General features: G+C 35.9%; 1 pseudogene; it reads right to left on the minus strand.

Moving 5' to 3' along the window:
- Nucleotides 1–5,854: 5,854 nt before the first annotated feature.
- Nucleotides 5,855–6,430, minus strand: LOC149164281 (ACT domain-containing protein ACR4 pseudogene; annotated as a pseudogene).
- Nucleotides 6,431–19,487: the final 13,057 nt, after the last annotated feature.

Raw genomic sequence — 19,487 nt, forward strand, 5'->3', positions numbered from 1 at the left:
AATTAATGACTAAGGTAAAAACGACTAAAAGTTTGTCACGTTATAAGATACTGTAAATTAGCTACTACTGGTCATGGTACTGAAAAATAGTCATTTATATGCAAATTTTAGTCGCTGTTTTAGTAACTAATTAGCCATTTTGTACTAGTGTTAGATCACTTCACAACACAAAATAGGACACTTAGAACACATGAAAAACATACTTTCTTCATTGCAATAACATTGCAACAACTCACTCCAAGTGTGACACTAAAGATAAAATTTGTGACAATAGTGACAACACTTGTGCAATAGTGCTTGAAACTTTGGGAATGAGTATGGTACATGTTTACATGATACTAACAAATCACTAACATGAATATTACCCTTGAAACAAACCAAAACTACTTTTATACGATATGTGATGCTTGTCATGTTAAAAGACGACACTTGCAATATGCGAACGATGGTGAAGGAGACACGTGTCAAAGCAAAGATAACATGCAAATGAAACTCATTAAGGTGAAATCAATTAAAAGTGACAATTGTAAACATCAAAATGACACTTTTGAAGGTGAAAGTGTGCAAAAAGCGACAATTGAAGAAAATCACCGAAATAGAAGTACGATCGCAAACAAAAGTGAGGGATTGTCAATTGAGTATAGGATTGTGCATTAGCACTTATTCATTTCATGGGAGGAAGAGTCACCAATACAAAATAGCTAATTAATTACTAAAAAAATGACTAAAATTTTCATATAAGCGATCATTTTTTAGTCGATGATCAATAGTGGCTAATTTACAATATCTTTTAACACGACCAACTTTTAGTCATTAATTGGTTGTCTCAATTTGATCGTCTAGTAATATATTTAGTCATAAATTTGGTCATTAATTTAGACATTGATTTATTCATTTATACTCTCAATTAATGGCCAAATACACAACAAAATATACTACTATATGATCACCCAAAAAAACCAATTAATGACCAAAGAGATACAACAAAAATGTTGGTTGTGTTATAAGATATTGTAAATTAGGTACTAATAGTTATATATATGCAAATTGTAGCCATTGTTTGAAACCAATTAATGACTAGAGAAATATGACTAAATTTCGGTCATGTTATAAGATATTGTAAATTAGCTACTACTAGTCATATATATGCAAAATTTAGTCGTCATTTGTAATCACAAATTTATCATTTACAGTAGTCATTTATCCTTTTTTTGTAGTTTCATATTTATTATATAAATGACTGATTTAGTAGTTTATATTCATTTCATTTACTTTCATTAATAATCATTATAAACAACTAATTTAGTTGTTGTATATTCATTTTATTTGTTTTCATCATTAATCAATATAAACTAGTAATTTAGTAGTTTTAAATTGATTTTATGTGTTTATTATTAATCAACATAAATTAATTAGTATGATTTTGCGACTAAATTAAAAAATTGTCATACAATATGCATGTTCATCTAATATGAAAACACAAAGTTATATATGTTAATTATAATACTAAAAAATATCAAGTACAACTATAAATAATTTCAACCACAAATTATATTATATGAAATGTCAAATATTACAATATGAATCTCTAGCATAATATTGGTTGGACTACAATTTACACATGAACCCTTGTTTCATCACTTCAAATTAACATCATTGTTGTGTTGCCAAGGCATTGCAAGTGAATTCGTCAAGTCTAAAAACTTGACCATCAGTCTGTATGTGTGTGTCTCATTCAGGATATTGGCTTTAAGAGTATCACTAGAACAATTCTCTTCTCTCTCTCTTTCTACTTTTGTTGCTTCAGTGTTATTGTTCTCCTCTTTCCTCAATTCCTGCTTCCTACCATCAATAATGAATTCCTTTTCTGGAAATGAAAGAAGATATAATGCAAATTATACGACATAAAAGTCGATGAACACTAGAATATAAACAAATGTAGACTATAAAATATTTATACAACATATACCTCAACATTAGCAATTCCAATGCCATTTTTCGCCAAAAAAGTAAGAAACTCGAACAAGTTTTCTTCAGTTGGATAATGATGGATGTTATGTGTCTAGATGACCTATATAAATAAAGCAAATAAAACTTCACAATAGAAAATAAAACTTAAATAACTTAGTATTCAAGATTTAGGAAAACTTAGGCACAATCTTGCCAACTAAGTTACATGCTAAAAAGTTCAGGCTATAAATAACTTGTGAAAACAAATGGAAATAAAAGGACAACATATAATAAATAATGTATGTTAACTGGTTGCAAATTGCATCATAGAAGAAAAAATTTCTCCTATGGCTACTCATACATTTGGGTGGGTAGCATGCCCCAATATTCCATGATCCTTAGGGTCCATAGGAAATAAACCTCCTACTAACATAATGATTGATTGGTTGCATCTTGGCCTTGCCTCTCCTTTGTGAGTCCAAAAAGTAAAAATAAGTCCATCCTGAACTAATTGTACTACATAGTATCCTTTTCACTTGCTATCTCCACATACCCACCAAAATTTTTAGATATGCCAAACAAATGGCATTTTGGAATTGTTTCTATAACTATGCCATTTACTTCCAATTTAACTGACTTAGAACTCAAACAAATAGTTCCCAATTTCCTAATTCAATTGCCATAAAATTCACCATTTCCTGTCATGTTAATTCAATGAGGTATCCTTTGGGTTAGGTAGATGGTTAGGTTATTGGTCAACTTCTAACTTATTAGGTCATGTGAAATCAACATTGAGTACCCAAGTGCAACAATTAGACTAGTAACCTAGGCACTAGGCACTAGTAGAGGATGTGAACTCAATTATTATGTACCCAAGTGCAGCAATTAGACAACTAATGAACTCTAGCATCTTACACCCTAGGCCCTAAAGAGCTATAAGAAATGAGAATTCTCTCAACTTGAAGTATGATATTTTGTTCCTTGCATTATATTTTGGCACTTGCATATTCATTAAATTGAACATAAAATTTATATGTATTGGATATTGGAATTAGTTTGGCACCTTTAAGGGAGGTTGATCGCCCCCTAGGCATGCCATCCCCACTAATAGTGTTAATGTTTTTCTATGGTTCTCCACCAAACTTGCACATACCTGCAATATCTATTTGTTTCCCAACTCCATGCTTTGAGGTTGTACAATTTAGGCTTTTTATAGAATAAACTAGTTTTTCTTATATCATGTTTTTCTAGAAGTGGCATTTGTGCTCTAACTTTGTATCACATTGACCTATTTCTGAGCCTATATAATTTAGGTTTTTTTACAAAATAAACTAGTTTTGCTTATATCATGTTTTTCTAGAAGTGGCCTTTGTGCTCTAACTTTGTATCACATTGACCTATTTATGGTCACTTGTTGGACAATGATAAAATTATATTATCTTTAGTATGTATTTCCATATACATTTGAAATTTGGTCATTGTTTCAAGTCATTTTGTAAAGAACCAAACTGAATCATATACTGAACGTTATCAACTGGAAATTCCCACCCTGCAAAAGTTGAAGGGAGTCCAGATAACACTAGGAAATAAGGCACTCTAACCTTGCTTACCTCCTCTCGATTCAAAGCTAGTGCTTGCTAACTTCTGGGAGGTTTTCCAAAGTGTTCTGAGGCATTAAATTCAAGTCAATGAATGATTAGAACTTAGAGGTACCTTAAATCCAACAAAATATTATTGTTTTGTTCATAATCTGCAATTAAATAGAAAAAACATCAAGCTGGAATTGCCTAAAAACTGAAATAACGTATGGAAAACAATGCAAAATTTCATAATGTTTTGGACATGCAACCCAATGCTACTCCAAACTAAAAAATCCCTATATAAATTTTAGAACATAACAAGTACAGTAGGTTGTAATGGCTAATTAAATAGTATTTTAATGTATCTTTTAGTATTTTGCATGCTTCCTAATGCACGTAGATCAATAAAGACAATTTTGTTCTCTTTCTGAAATACAAAACAAGAAAATTGAAAGCAAATCTCACTGTTTTATGATAGAAAATTAACTAACCATAAACAAAATCTGCATATTTTATATCCCCTATATGCCCAAGGTGCACAAAATCGAGTAAATACTTTGTTTTGTGAATGATTACATAGCTTGAGTAAATTAACCAGTGCATTATGGAAATGAAAAATGAAAATCAAATAAGGTGAACAAAACAATTCAAGTCCCACTGCTTAGAGTGTAGGAAAATGTAGAACTTCTTACACACAAATCACATGAAATAGTCACGAAAAACAAGTTGATAAGTGCTTTTTATCAAGGGTTGTAGGAATAAAAAAGTTTTTGACAAGTAATAAAACACCAAAAAGTCTCCTAGATCTTGGGGAAGTCAAGATTCTTCAACTCCACTACTCCAGATGGGATACATACAAATCACAATGTTGATAGTAGAAGAATCCAACCACACATTCTCTACAATAGCTCTTTGTCACACACTCAAAAAAGAAAGGAAGCAATGAGAAAAGGTAACAACACTACTTAGACACTCTTACTAATCATCAGCCCCTTTGATTGCTTCTAATATGTTTTATAGAGGAAGAAGAGAATAGGTTGAGAGAGACAGATAAGAATAGAATGCATGTTTTCCAAAGATAGTCCAAGATGCCTCTAGATGGAGCACTCCTCCAAATATAATATGTTGTAAATATAAGAATTAAATATACCTTAAGCCTTCTCTTCAAGAGTGCTCCTTTCTTGACACAGTCGATTTAATAAAAACTTTACTACAAAAAAACAGAATTAACATTGACTTAAAGAGGCTAAAATACCTTTTCTGCTCCAAGTCTTGATCTTTTCAATGTAGAGTTTTAAACACTTGTCAAATGCAGAACATTAACGTTAACATCACCAACCTCTACACCCTCAATAGTGAACATTGTTGGAAACATCCCTAGCATTCTTGTTGTTGACAATTTCTTGATTGTTGGAGTATTGAAGGTAGACAATTTTACCCCGTACTTGAGCTTGCTCAGATGATGAAGCATAACATGAAACCATTGAAATTTCTTGATTTAAATATGCCTATAAGAAATCACAACAATAATCAAAACTAAGAGAATTCATTATTGCTCGAGAAAATATTCCTATATGTCATGAGGAAATGCAATTTGTAAGAAAAAATATTAAGGTCAGATATTGCACCTATTTTCCATCTAAAATGTTTAAGGCATGGTTTCCAAATCTTGCAAAATTAATCAATGCCTCAAGGCCATAGTGAAAAAGGAAATTATAAAATGAGAATTAGAACCTAGCCACAAGAAACACTTACAAATTCAAGTCCATTTTCACAAAATATCTGCGTGACATTAGAGAGAAGACCAACATGATCACCACTACACAATTCAAGTCTCAACCCCTACATATTGGATCAGATCAGACACTTCTCATCACCAACCAACCATATGCTCAGTTTGTCAAACAATTCAAGGGAACTCACCTAAAAAACCACAATTTATGTATTTGTATATCTATTTGTGAGTCTATGTATATCCCTGTCTATTTTCATGTGTATACCTATTTATCTATCAATCTGTCTATCTATATGTGAGTATATATCTGTAAAATCTTAGAATATATCCAAATTATTTCAAAATTATTATATGAATAATATGACATACCTCAGGGACCCTTCTTTCTATGGATGCCTCCAAACAATGGATTACTAACCACCGTTCTACTTCTGAGTTCACTAGGAAACCATCTATATGTCTGATATAATACTCCTTCACATCCAAAAAACAGAGGCATAAAATCCAATCAGTACACAAAAAGAGAAATATGAGTAAAAAAGTTAAATACTTGATAAAAACATACTCTCTCAAAGTGGTGTGTCAAAATCTATACCTGATAAGCATCAGGTCCTTTGGCATCAACGGTGCCATGAAAAAATACATATTTCATGTCGGTTAAAGTGCATACAATGTCAAACAAAACCTTTGGCCAATCTTTGCACTTGACATTAATAACTGAATAACCTTTCTTGACCCAGTTCTGCAGAGTCACAACAGGCCTGGCTTGATCACTCCTGGACCCTGCACTACCAGTATGTGATCTCTCATAGTCACGATTGGTGAACATCATTTGATGTAGATGCCTCTCTATATGAATAATAACCATAGAAACAACAGTCTTGGCACCTCGCTTGTCATTATCCCCCTTCAGAACACTGCAGAGTTGAAGCTTGATCTTTGAAAGACTTTCAAAGTCATCAGTTGGAGCCCCAATAAGTTCATCAGTAACATACACCACAGTTTCAACCCTTGTGTTGTGATTCCAAACCTTAGTCACAATAACATTACAGTTAAGGTCTGTGAGAACCACAAATATTTCAGAAAGCAAGCCTGGCCTATCTCTTGCTATTAATTCGATTAGTGTGTGTTCAACAACAACCTTTATTCCAATGGATCTCCTCATTGAAGGCAAGAGGCAAGCATTGGTTCCCAAGGACTGCAATCAGAATAGGTAGAATTAGAAAGGGATTCCTGAATGGAAATGGGCACTCTCTGAAACTATTTGTGGCAAGAAAGAGATCTAAAAATACCTGTTGTATATACTCAATCACCTATTCATCTCTAACTTTGTTTCCAACAAACAAAGTAGACCTATGAAGGGTTGTGGTCAGCTGGACCATACAAACCTTCTATAATAGTTTCTGAACTAAATATTGAAAATCCATAAACTAGGGGTTCTTTATGGAGCATGTCAAGGAATCCCATGAGTTTGTAGGGCGTGAGGTCTCTTATTTAATTTGGTAAACCATAAGGTCAGGTTTAAGGCTGCAATGGGAGAAGCCATTAATGGGTAGAGATGAACTCACTCTTGTTATTGATAAGGACTGCTATTATCAGAGGGGTCACCCAGTTGCAAACCTATTGAGATTCTAAACTTGCTATAAATTGGTTAAATTGTGTAAAATTAACTTCATAATTTGTTACATTCACCTGTATATGCTATAATTAAGGACTTGGAAAGAAGTTTTAACAAAATTTTTACTCTCATGTTTATAGGGAGTTGAATCTCCAATCTGATGAGCTTTCAAAACAAGCATTAGAGGGGAACATAGGTACATTTATCTTAATGGATATTGGATTCTGCCAAACAGAATATTTTGTGTGTCACTTTTTGTATGCCCTGATAAGGCAAGTAGATAGTGGAGGCTTAGCTATGAATGGGTTAGCTCTATGTAGATGCTCAGTAGCATGAAAACTTGATCATGTAGCACAGTATGGTATAATTTATAAAGGACTAGGAAGACATTTTCACTTGAAATATGTGGACCAGGTTTATGATTCCATACAAAACATCCTTTTTTGAAGTGCATCAAAGCACAATCCAAATGTATTTCTTCATTTATGCTTGAAATAGAAAAATATGACTTTTTGTTTCCTTGGATAAGGAAAGATTGGGAATTACTCCCCTAAAAACAATTTCTTATACTTTGATTGGGGGTGGTACTTGTTGGAGTGGGTATGGATCCTTGGATTGGCCTGAGCCAAGATTTCAAGATATCTTTGGACCTAGTAAAAAACCTTCAGAGTTGAAAATATTTTCTATAAACAAGGGTTACAAAATACTCCAATAGTAAAAAATGGGACATAAGGTGGTTATATGGGGAGGATTTAAGCTTGGGTAGAAAAAAAGAACAAGGGTAAGAGATCTATAGAATCCATCTATCTAAAGTTGTTATCAAGCTTAGGAGCATGAAGATTTACTAAGTTGGGGAGAAAATGTTAATTCAAGCAATATATCATCAATTTGGGTTTTCATGACTCCTTAATTCCAAATGTTGATAAAGAAAATATGTGGGAATGGCTAGGTCAAGGTCCAAAAGAGAATAATTCCATGGTTGTTTGTTTCAAAGGTGATGCATCGATAGAACACATAATAGGTTTGAAGAGGCCTTCTTCAATCATACATGTTGGAAATTGATGAAAGTTTGTTGGCGTAATGTGAACAAGTCTTACCTCTCTCTTGAGAAGAAACAAAATGATAGAAGCTTCCTATGTCCTTTTGATTTTAGTAGAACACATCATTTATAATTTGTTGTTAAGCCATTTTATTTTTTCTTTTAAGCCAAGCCATTCAAGGAATGTGATATGGACTTTTGTACTATTTTTTTCTTATTGGTGAAATCCTTCACACAACAAAAAATAATAACAAATAGTTTAGGAAGACATAAGGAGTGACAATAATTGTCAATTGAGTAGAAACATGTTTAGAATCATTACCAAACAAAACTATGAGAGGTTTCATGGAATAAATGGGAAATTTGGCATGAGATTTTCCTTGCAAAGTTCATAGTAGTCTAACTGAGGAAATAAAATCCCTTGCCATAATTTCCTTTCAAAGTCCATGCTTTTTTCCTTTTCATTCACTTCCAACAAAGCCCCAAGCCCCAGCAACAACAATGTCTAGGAATACCCAACTGACAAGGAACTATAGGACATCCCCATTTGCAGGGGGTGTCAATAACTAGAATGAGAACACACCCAGGTGCTTCCCTGATCTATCTAGCATACACGGTACTTTGAGAACGCATCCAAGATGTACTCAACATTTTCAATATGGAATTTCTACACAAAACACATCCCCTCGGTGTGGGGACACATCCATGTGTATCACTAGATATGACACTACTTATCATTGACAATGTAACAATTGGTATCTTCCATCTTGTGGCCACTTTTAACTTAGTTTATTGTGTGTCAAATCCAAATCTGAATATGCATCTAAATAATGTCAATATAGCATTTCCCAATCTAGTTAACATCAGTGACATTAGTTATGTACTGCATGCTCATTACTGCAATACCAATTCCTAGTATCCTGACACAGCCTATATGTAACCAATCTCCATAAGACTTGCTTCATCCTTCACTATCTAGAAAGCTATCATAACCAACTTTTCCAAATAAATGAAGATAAATTGAAAATAAATTTACCTCCCCTCTAATTCAAAATAAAGGTCCAATGCACTAGACGACATTGAAAGCCCATGTCAATAACTTTAGTTCAATAGGCATGCAAATGTGCATTATGGTTTGTGGTTTCTCAGTGGGAGGTATAAGTGGTATGGCACCCTTTGAAGCAGGATCTGAACCTGTGGCTGGAGGAAACTTCAAAACTAGGGGCACTGCATGAACCCCTAGAATTGGAGGTCGTGGAAGGGGCTCACACCCATGGTTCCTAGTGGATGTGGAGGAAAAGTGGGACTTATCGTAGGAGGGTAGGGAGCCAAATATTGAGGCATACCTATAGGTGCAACACCAAGAACTGGACAATTTTTATGTCAGGGCATAGCACATTTCCAATAATCAAACAAACACATCATACTGAACAACACTTATACAGAAACATATATTATAGGCAGGAGGGAAGCCACCTCCATGATCATTGCAGACTTCATTGCTATAGAGAAACAAAGGAATGAGAATGTTTGCTAACAAAATCCATAGTGATTCCAAAAAATCTAAGATGATTCAAAATATGGTGCACTTCAGTGGTGCACATGCGATGACTAGCTAGATGCTCAGATTATTGAATAAATCTGCTAGCCTTATATGCATCCACCCCCTCCACATATCCAGATGCAACTAGTGCTAGGAAATTAAAAATATATCCAGCCTGGATATGTGATTGATCCAAGAAGCATATGAACCTAGATACAAGTAGAGACTTTCTACCAAATGTAAGGAAATAAACTTCAAGGATTTAAGTAGACTTTCAAATTAGTAGAATTTAATCTAATGCCTAATAATTATGGCATCAAGGAATGCCACAAATGCAGATATATTGTAGTACATAAAATCCAAAATATAATGAAGTCAATTAATGGATTAATTGATGGAGAAATCAATGGGGTCATTGGTGGTTATTTTTCTCCTAAACACAAGAGTTACAATTAGATGTTTACAAATACACTGTGATATATTCCCACTTGCCTCTTTTCACCTAGTATTATTCTCACCTCTTCCCCCTTGCTTGCAAGGAATTTTCCCTAAATTAGAAAAATGGAAACTAGTATGTCTTCCCTCACAAGGAAGCCACATGTTTTTCATTGAAATGGGTGGTTGTGATATTTCTTTGGGTGATGAATGGGTAAGAAAACTAAGATCTATCACCATGGATTTCTTGGAATTCTACGTGAGTTTTCAAGAGAATGGAAATTTGTACATGCTCAAAGGTTTCAAAGCAACCAATAGAGAAATAATCAATAACCATTGTATGGAAAAGCTTCTGAAAAAGTGCCATTGGTTTGAAAATGGAGGATATGTGAAACATGAGGAAAGACATATTGGTTCCCATTTTGCTAATTGACTAGGCGAAAGACTCAACTATTTTCTATACTTCCTCATGGCTAACATGCTATGGGTGTTTTTCATGGGACCATTGGGTCCATCAAAGGGGTTAGCCAATTTTAGCCCAACATAATGAGCGTACCAAAATAAATTTGTTGAGAGGGGCCACAAATAATGGTATGAGCTAGTCCACAAAAAATGAAAAATTAGTGATTGTAAAGTGACACCACAACAATCAATGTTGCACAAGGATTTTGTTGAGCTAGGTCTCCTGCCACGGTATTGGCAGGCCCTAGACATATTTTTTCAATTTGAGGGGAGTATTACTATAGTGATGAAATTCCAAAACTCGTGATACTACAAAATGTGTAGGAACTTTGTTACCTGTGTTACAAAAGCTATGGTTTAGAGGAAGATTCTAGGATTTTTAGGGTCCTAAGGATAAAGGAGTGTCAAGTTCTATAGCTCTTAATATACCTATGGTTTCCATCAATAGTACTCAACTGAATCTTTCATGGCACCAACTAATGGCGATAGATTATACCCTTGGTCATACTACCTAGTATGTGAGAGTTATCTCCCAAGTGTTATTCTCCATGTACTCATCGTAATAGGATGACTAATAGGGTTATGTAAGGTTGGTTTCAAGTGTACTGAGGGGACTTTTGATATACCTAAAGGAATATGGAAGATAATTCCATATGTAGGTGTTATTTGATGTAGTGCTACTCAAAGGGGTGCCAACAAATGTTACAAAAGTGTTCAACAAGGTGATGTCTCTATTATTTTCTACATGTATTCTTCCCCAATTATGCCTTGCCCATTAAATGATAGATATTTGAGTTATTTAAAGATGTTACATCTCTAACCTAAATAATGTTTTTCTAAAATTGTAACATGTGTTGGCATGAGAAAGTGCTCTGAGAAAACTTGTATTTGTGGCGTTTCTTGTTTGTTGAAATAGAGTATTTAGAGAAAAAGGGCATAATATAAATTAAGGAAGCAATTAAATAATATAGATGGAATACAAATGTGAAAAGAAAATAATAGAACTAAAATTGGAAAATAACACTTTAAGCAATCCTTTATTGATATTCCAAACTAAATGCAATGTTTGCTTGACTTTTTCTACGAGGGAATCTCAACCATGAGGAGATCTAAATAATACAATATTCACTTGATAACCCATTACATAGCTTCTACTACTATATATATATATAGTTTCTAATTGACGAAAACCATAATCACCTAATAGAATTTCATTAATAAGGCCTCAACCACTAACTGATGGACCTTCTTTAACAAGTTCACTTACACATTAATTTCACACTATGTTACTGTGTTTATCATTGAGGCCTCGTGGCTGCATGCTATGGGTGTCTATCATTAAGGCTTCTAGTTTCTTCATTTCCATTCATTTTTCCTTCAATTTACCTCTCATGCAAATTTGTGACCTTTCATCTCCCTTTTCTCCTATTTTCCTTTATTTTCATAAATAAATGCCAATTAATGCCTCTTTGCCTTTGGCATTTCCTTTGTCAATTTCCCTTAGCCATAATAACCAAATGAACACCCACTAGGATGTTTTTCCCAACATTCATCTTGGAATACGTGTCCCATGACCTTAGTCTTATATTTTTTCCATTATTTCTTTATTACATCAACTTTTAACTTGGGGTTGTTACAAACCCCTCCCCCTTAGGGGAACAACATCCTCGGTGTTCATTGACACCTATAACCAGCAAACCGCTGAAAACAAAACATAATACCCATCAAGCTTTATAACCCAGCTCATTGCGGTATTTACAATGGCCATTGTTGAAGACATGAAAAACATATCGTTTATTGGAGATTTATAACACAACTCATTACGATATTTAAAATAACAACCACATATATACTAATGCACATTTTCTTGAACCAACAAATAATCATATTGCCTATGGATCTTTATAAATCCAGCTCAATATAATATTTACAGTAATATACACATATGCATATTTTCTCTAACCAACAAATAAAAGGATATGATGCATGCATCCGCAACAAGGGATTCCATAGGTTCACACCTCCACCCTAAAAGTAATACCAAGATTCACCTTCTTCCCAGGAAGTCTAGCATCCACTACCAAAGTCAATCTATATCCAATGTCCAACGCTATGATCCTGCATTGATGTACCCTCAGTGAACAGTTACTGACTCATTGTTCCAGGGCACACTCCTAATGTGCATCTGATTCCATCTGGAAATGCTAATTGAAAAAAAATCCAACCATCGACCTTCCCTTCTCTTCTACATAGTCCCTTGGGAAATCTGGTGACCCCTTTCCATGCAGTCACTCACCTTCCAAATTCCCCAACATCCCCTTTCCAAGGTTTCCTCATATCGAAAAGTTCGAAAACCAAGGCATATCCTTGCCTCAAAACCATCATACTTGTCATAACATGCTCATGGAAATCAATAGACACTATTGGGTACCAGTGCCCCATAATGACCTTGCTCCTAAATGCTTTACCAACATACAGTTGCATGTTCCAATTCCACTGCTAATTCTTGTAGACAATTTCAACCACCCACACTAGGCATTTTCAACCACCCAAACCAAGCATTCCAACCATTCTTTCTTGTACTAGGCACATGACTGCCATTCTAAGACTAAAAGGAATTGAAACTAATTCAAAGCATACCTCATTGGTGGCCCATCAAAAAGGAACACTTGCAATTTTGTTTACTTCCTATCACAACAAGGCAAACCAGATCTTTGATCAAATCATCATGTATAAACATATCACATCTAGTTAGCTTGAAAAGAAACCATCATAAATCAAAATCATAGATCACATGTAGAATTAAAAACTGAAATAGAATACTTACACTTATCTTTCAAATGTTTCTTTGATTTTTCCTTAGTTCTCTATCCTTTTTGTACACACACTGAATCGATTTCCAAACCTGGCAAGCACCCAATGTCTTCTCTTTAATAAAAAAGGGAATCTAAAGGCTAAACTACCTCCTCCCTAAATATCAACAACAAGGGTATCCCAAGACTAAACTTCCTCAACCCTTAATAGCAATAAAGGTATCCTGAGACTAAAATGCCTCAACCCTCAATAGAAACAACAAGGGCCATACAATACCATATGTTTCTGTCCCATCACATTGTATAACACATACACATACATAATGTACCACAACACATACATCTAAACCCGATGTACAACACAACACATACACCTACACTTGGTGTACAACACGACACATACACCTACACCTCATGTACAACAAAACACATAAACCTACACTCGGTGTATGACACAACACATCTACATACACATTGTGCAATACCACGAATACACCTATCGTGATACAACGACTGCACAATACCTATAGCACCATACCAATTATACACAACACAACATGTACGACATGTACACAGTACCACCTGCATAATGTGTACACAAAACCACCTACACAATGCGTACACAACACCACATGTACATGACACCACATGCACGACATGTACACAACACCATATGCACAACATGTACACAACACCACCTGCACACAACACCCAATGTATAACATGTACACAACACCATATGTAAAATCATGCACACAACACCACATGTAGATATAACCGCATATCCAAAATGTGCACAGCAACATATGTACACAACACCACACATACAACATGCGCACAACACCATCTGTACATAGCACTACATAAACAACATGTACACAACACCACGTGTACACAAGATCACAAGTGAAACATGTACAACATTTATAACATATACACAACAATAGTGCCACACATCCAAAGATTACATTGTCTCTTCCAGGAATTCTTGCTTCCATTGTCTCTCCACCATCTATGCTTATCCCAGCATGCCACATATCACACTGCTCTCATTCTTCTGATGTATCCCTCACCATTACCTATCCATAACATAAACATAGGTATAGTACAAACACATAATATCAAATCATATCCATATGATACTAACCTCATATATATTTCAGGGCTACTATTCCCACTTGATACTAGGAACGTTCTCATGTCATTCACCTACATAAGCAGTCATTCCTCCACAAGAATGAGCCTTGACGACCTGTCAGACATATATATATGTGTGTGTGTGTGTGTGTGTGTGTGTGTGTGTTAAAATAAAACAATCATGATCCTTGATGACCATGTCAGACAACGACACACATACATATATGTATACATATATAGTCATCAGCATAATCATGATTTCAACATAATTACCAGATACCATAAGGTCAAGGTTAAGAGAACTCCCTTTATCCATGCACAACATTGATATCAACAGTTCCCAACATAACCAAGGCATATGACACTTCAATCCATTCACCTTACTTTTCCTAGTTACCTTTCTTATGAATATCTTGCCACCGTCCATTTACACCAATGGACCCTACCAATCCAACTGGATGTCATATCCTTACCTTCAATTTCCCTTATACAAGCACCAAGTTTCACATGAGTCATACATTACTTGTTGGGTACCACACAACTCTCCATGAGCTCCCTTAACTTCATCCTTTCCAACCAATTCCAAAAGCCCTCAAAACATAAAAGGTAAGAACCAAAAGCAACTAAGAAGAAAACCTGGAAAACCCAATAGCAATATGAAACCACAACAACGGCATGGGCATGCATGAGACACAAACAAAACTGAAAATCAACCACAACCAAATCACAAAGGGAAAAAATCATGAAACTAATAATGAACATCATGAATCACTCCCCATGGGTTCCCAATATTTTCAAAGTAAATCTCAACCCAAGCCTTATTCAATATTTCATGGTAGTCTCTTTTTCCATGCAACTCCCTTTTTGTGCCAAGCACGCTGCCTTGTTATTGAACATGTACATATATCATCTCTCAAGGGACTTCAATTCCTTCATAATTCTAGCTATAACTAGAAACCAGTTGTGGTACCTATCAAATACATGTTCATGAATCTAGCACATATCCACATAATGTCAGACAAAATCAAGGTTAAGAAGAATTCATGTATTCATGCAAAGCACTCATTTGGTTGAATTGTGGTTTCCAAACATAGCCACAAGAATTTTCACCCAATTCCTTTCTTTTACCTTTTACCTTGCTACAATCAATTCTTACTATGTACTATCACATCACCCAACTATTAGTTATATAGACAAATCAACTGTTATCTTGTCATGATAATACCAAGCATGTTTCCCTGCAACTATTCACACATGGTAGTCACCTATTCCAAAGACCAAGACATCATATCTATTAACTTGAAATCATCCCATACCAAGACTAAAAACCATGTCATAATTAACCATCGACTCATAATCATCAGTCATAATACTAAAACTAGCACCCACTTGCACTCAAGCGCATATCAACTGTCTCAACACATATTGAGTTAATATAACCATCTTAAAACAAGATCATTCCTTCATTCAATCTTATAGACACATGCCCGTATCATGCACTTAATCAAACAATCAAACAACCTATAAATGTATCATGTTAAATAAACCAAATAGACAAAATAACCAAACTCATACCTCAATGTATCTTAGGGGAGGTTATCGTATTCGGACAAGTCTGTCCAAATCAGTACAACACAATATCACAAGTATATCGACTCATACCTGAATATCATATTCATAACTATCTGCACGGGCCACTCTACATTAACACAATACATATAACATCAAGGTCTTAGTTGCAATGGCCATATTAATCATGTGTACGACAACAATGCATATAACAACAAGTTACTATCATGCATGACTATCTGACATATGTACATATGAAAACACTGAACAAATAACAACTATCATGCATGTAACCATGCAACAATAGAATGACAATGATGTACATAACCATAATTCTTATAAAAACCATTAACCAACATACCTAGTTTCCAAAATGTTGACGGTGTTGGACCCACCAACATGTCAGGGGATATCCCTGGTAAGAAGTCCCAACTAGACCTCAGACTGTTTGGAGTAGGAGTCCTAGCAGTGGGTAGTACAGTAGTTCCTTGACTGCGGTAGCACGCAGAGGTAAGTATGATAACTTTTTCGGAAGCAAGTGTGTGACCTTGCAGCAAGTCAAGTGAGATGCATGGGGGTTCTAACACACAGAGGGGAAAAGGAAGTGTGTCCCTTAGAAGCCTGTAATAGTACGCAACCTGAAGAAACACATGAGTTGAATGACATCACAAGTTGGAAGTGGAATAGTCCACAATCCAAAGTGATAGGTTAATACAACAACACGTCTTCAACAAGATTCATACAATCGTATACAAAATAGTTCATACACAAATGCGTAAGTGAAATAACATACATTGCTAAAGTAACCAGAATAGTCGAACTATAATAACAACATATGCATGAAAACATGTTGGCTCAGTTATATTATTAAGTAAAAGTTCCATCCATACATACACCATTGACAACCACTAGCCCCAATAGTGGAACATTACAATCAATAGCGCTTGGTCCTCCAAAGAGATGTACTCTCTCTACATTGTGGAGAAGCCAAGGCTCATCACAATACTCCCCAAGCCTTCCTTGAGAAATGCCTAGCCAAAATCTTGGCTCCCAAAAGCCTCTACTATGAGTTATGAGGTTCTATATATAGCAAAGGGTGGGGTGACCCTTGACATTCCCCTTTGAATATTTCACTAACCTCATGACTCTTCACATTCCACTAGTGACACTTGTAATTTCACTTACAAAATATTTACAATAATACAATTTCCACATATATCCATGTGGGAAAAAATAGGCTTGATTCAGCCTAACAAAACAACATCACTTGGGGTCTTAGGGAAAGACCAACTCAGTAACCTCCTCAAGGTGGTATTTGGTGATGAACTGATACCAAGATTGGTACTACACTATCGCGTCCCTGTACTTTTTGGTGATGTATTTATCGAAGTGGACTCTCGCCTCCATGGATTTCGAGTATATGGTTATGAAACCTCTGTCCATCTCATCCTAAAGCATGCGAAACATTGTCCTGAGTGTGGCTAGACCACTGATGTACTTCTGCATGTTCTCTGCACTTAGATGCATGTCATCACTGGTGGCTTCATGCATCAACTGCTCTATGTACTCATCGACATCCATCGTGACTTGGTTCTTCCTCATGGCTTGAGTGAGAATTTCGATGGAAGGGATCATGTGTGTCCTCACTATGACATATAGACTCTTATACAGTCGTGCATATGAAGCCTCAATGTTGGTGATGAGCGGAGGGAGTTTCTAATAGTTTTGGATCAACATATAAATCCATGCTTTGTCTAGCTCTCCCTTCGGATTCATCATCTTGTGGAAGTAAAGTGGGGCCACCTTGTACCTCATTGCCCATTCTTGTACATGCACAATGGCATCATGGATTTCCTTGAGAGTTTGGGATGTCTTCACGCACTGCTGTTGAAAACCGTATAGATGGACAACCACTTTGTGCACGGTGTATTGTATACAACGTCTACATGGTGGTCTCCAAATTTGATATCCCCACAAGTATTTCTTTCTTCATTTCAGCCATAGCAGATCCTACAGACTGCTCTCTTTTCTACCTAGCCTCTTGCAAGTCCTTCACCATCCGATCATTATCTGTTATAAAGAACTTGATCGCTGAACTCGTGGCTTCTACATAAGCTTGAGAAGCCTTGGCCATGGCAGTTGGATGTCTTCTAACATTTGATACAATCACCCTTTCCTCTATGTGCGCAGGTGATGTGTGATCATCTGGGAGCTTCTTTCTTCGCTCCTGTACAATCCTTTGTTGTGACTTTTCGAATGACAGATTGTACACATCCATCTCTAGATCATCATCAATCATAAAAACCTCTCCTTGCTCACTCGAGACTGGTTGTGATTCTAGAGGTGGCGGAGATTGTGGTGTGACCTCGGATGCTCTCGGCATGAGATCGGTGTCTTCATCATGTGGCTCATGTTCCGTCTCCATGTCCATTTCCTCAACCATCTGGTCAACCTACTGAGCAGATTCTTGAACCTGCACCTACTCACCCTCTTCTTCATCTTCTAGATACTCTGTTGTCTCAACCTGTATAGGTGCAATTTTCCCTATTAGTGTGCCTTTCCTTTCCTCCTATTCATGTTTCTACTTTTCTTCCCTTTCTCTCCTCCTGAGCTCTTTCTCTTCTTTCAGCTTCTTTTTAGTTTCCTACAACTTCCTCTCTACATCTTCCAACCTTTGCTTCTCTCTCTTCCTCCATTCTACTCTCCTTTCGCATTGTCGCCTCTTTGCCTCTATCTCCAAAGATACTTTCTAAACAAGAGGATCTTCTTCGAACTTGTAGATTTTCTCAGCCTCTACGCTCTCAGAAATCTTCCTCTTGCCTTTGTCTTGTGTCAATTTGTTTCTCACTACTGTTGTTGTTGTTGCTTCATGTGGTGTTTCTTCCTACAGTGCTTCTTTCCATTCCACAACTATGTTGACCAATTCATTGAGCCTAGAGGAGTTGTAGCAATACCTCGAAGGATCTTCCTCTGGCCAATGAAATTCCTCGTGGATCCATGGGTAATACACCTTCGCACAGTGGTTCTTTATTATGCGGTGGGGATCATATGGATTGAAACACTTGGTGTCAAACCCAAAATTATTCAAGTCCTCAGCCTTAACATCCGCATCCTTCACGGTATGGATCTCACACAACCAAATCAGCAAAGGAAAAGTAAGCCATACTGTCTTATTCCTCCTGTGCAGTCCTATTGATAACCCAATGGAAATGTGGTATGAAACCTCTTGCATGACCAACTTTTTTGTGGCAAACCTCAATTTCTCATGTGGAGGCTTCTCCACACCAAACATCTTGATGAAGGTGCCATCGGGTGAGGCATACCAATCTACAATGTTAAGTAATGCCTACATTTCTTCTTGGGATATGCAAGGTGGATCCTGTTTTAATATCATCTTGTACAAAGGCTTGATGAAGTGGTCAGATAGCCTCACCATGACTCCTCGGTAGCTACACTCGGAGAGAAACTTGCAATAGATGTTCACATCATCCTCTGATGGTGTCCATGTCCAAACCATGTCATGGAACTGTTGCTGGGCACAGATTGCATCAAGCAGGTACACGGACATGAAGAATATTGTTTTCTCATCCTTAGGTGGACTTCGGG

The sequence above is a fragment of the Pinus tabuliformis genome, chromosome 5_1 (genome assembly GCF_031772625.1).
Source record: "Pinus tabuliformis cultivar Carrire ecotype Pingquan chromosome 5_1, CPIR1, whole genome shotgun sequence".
In the NCBI taxonomy this organism is placed as follows: Eukaryota; Viridiplantae; Streptophyta; class Pinopsida; order Pinales; family Pinaceae; genus Pinus; species Pinus tabuliformis.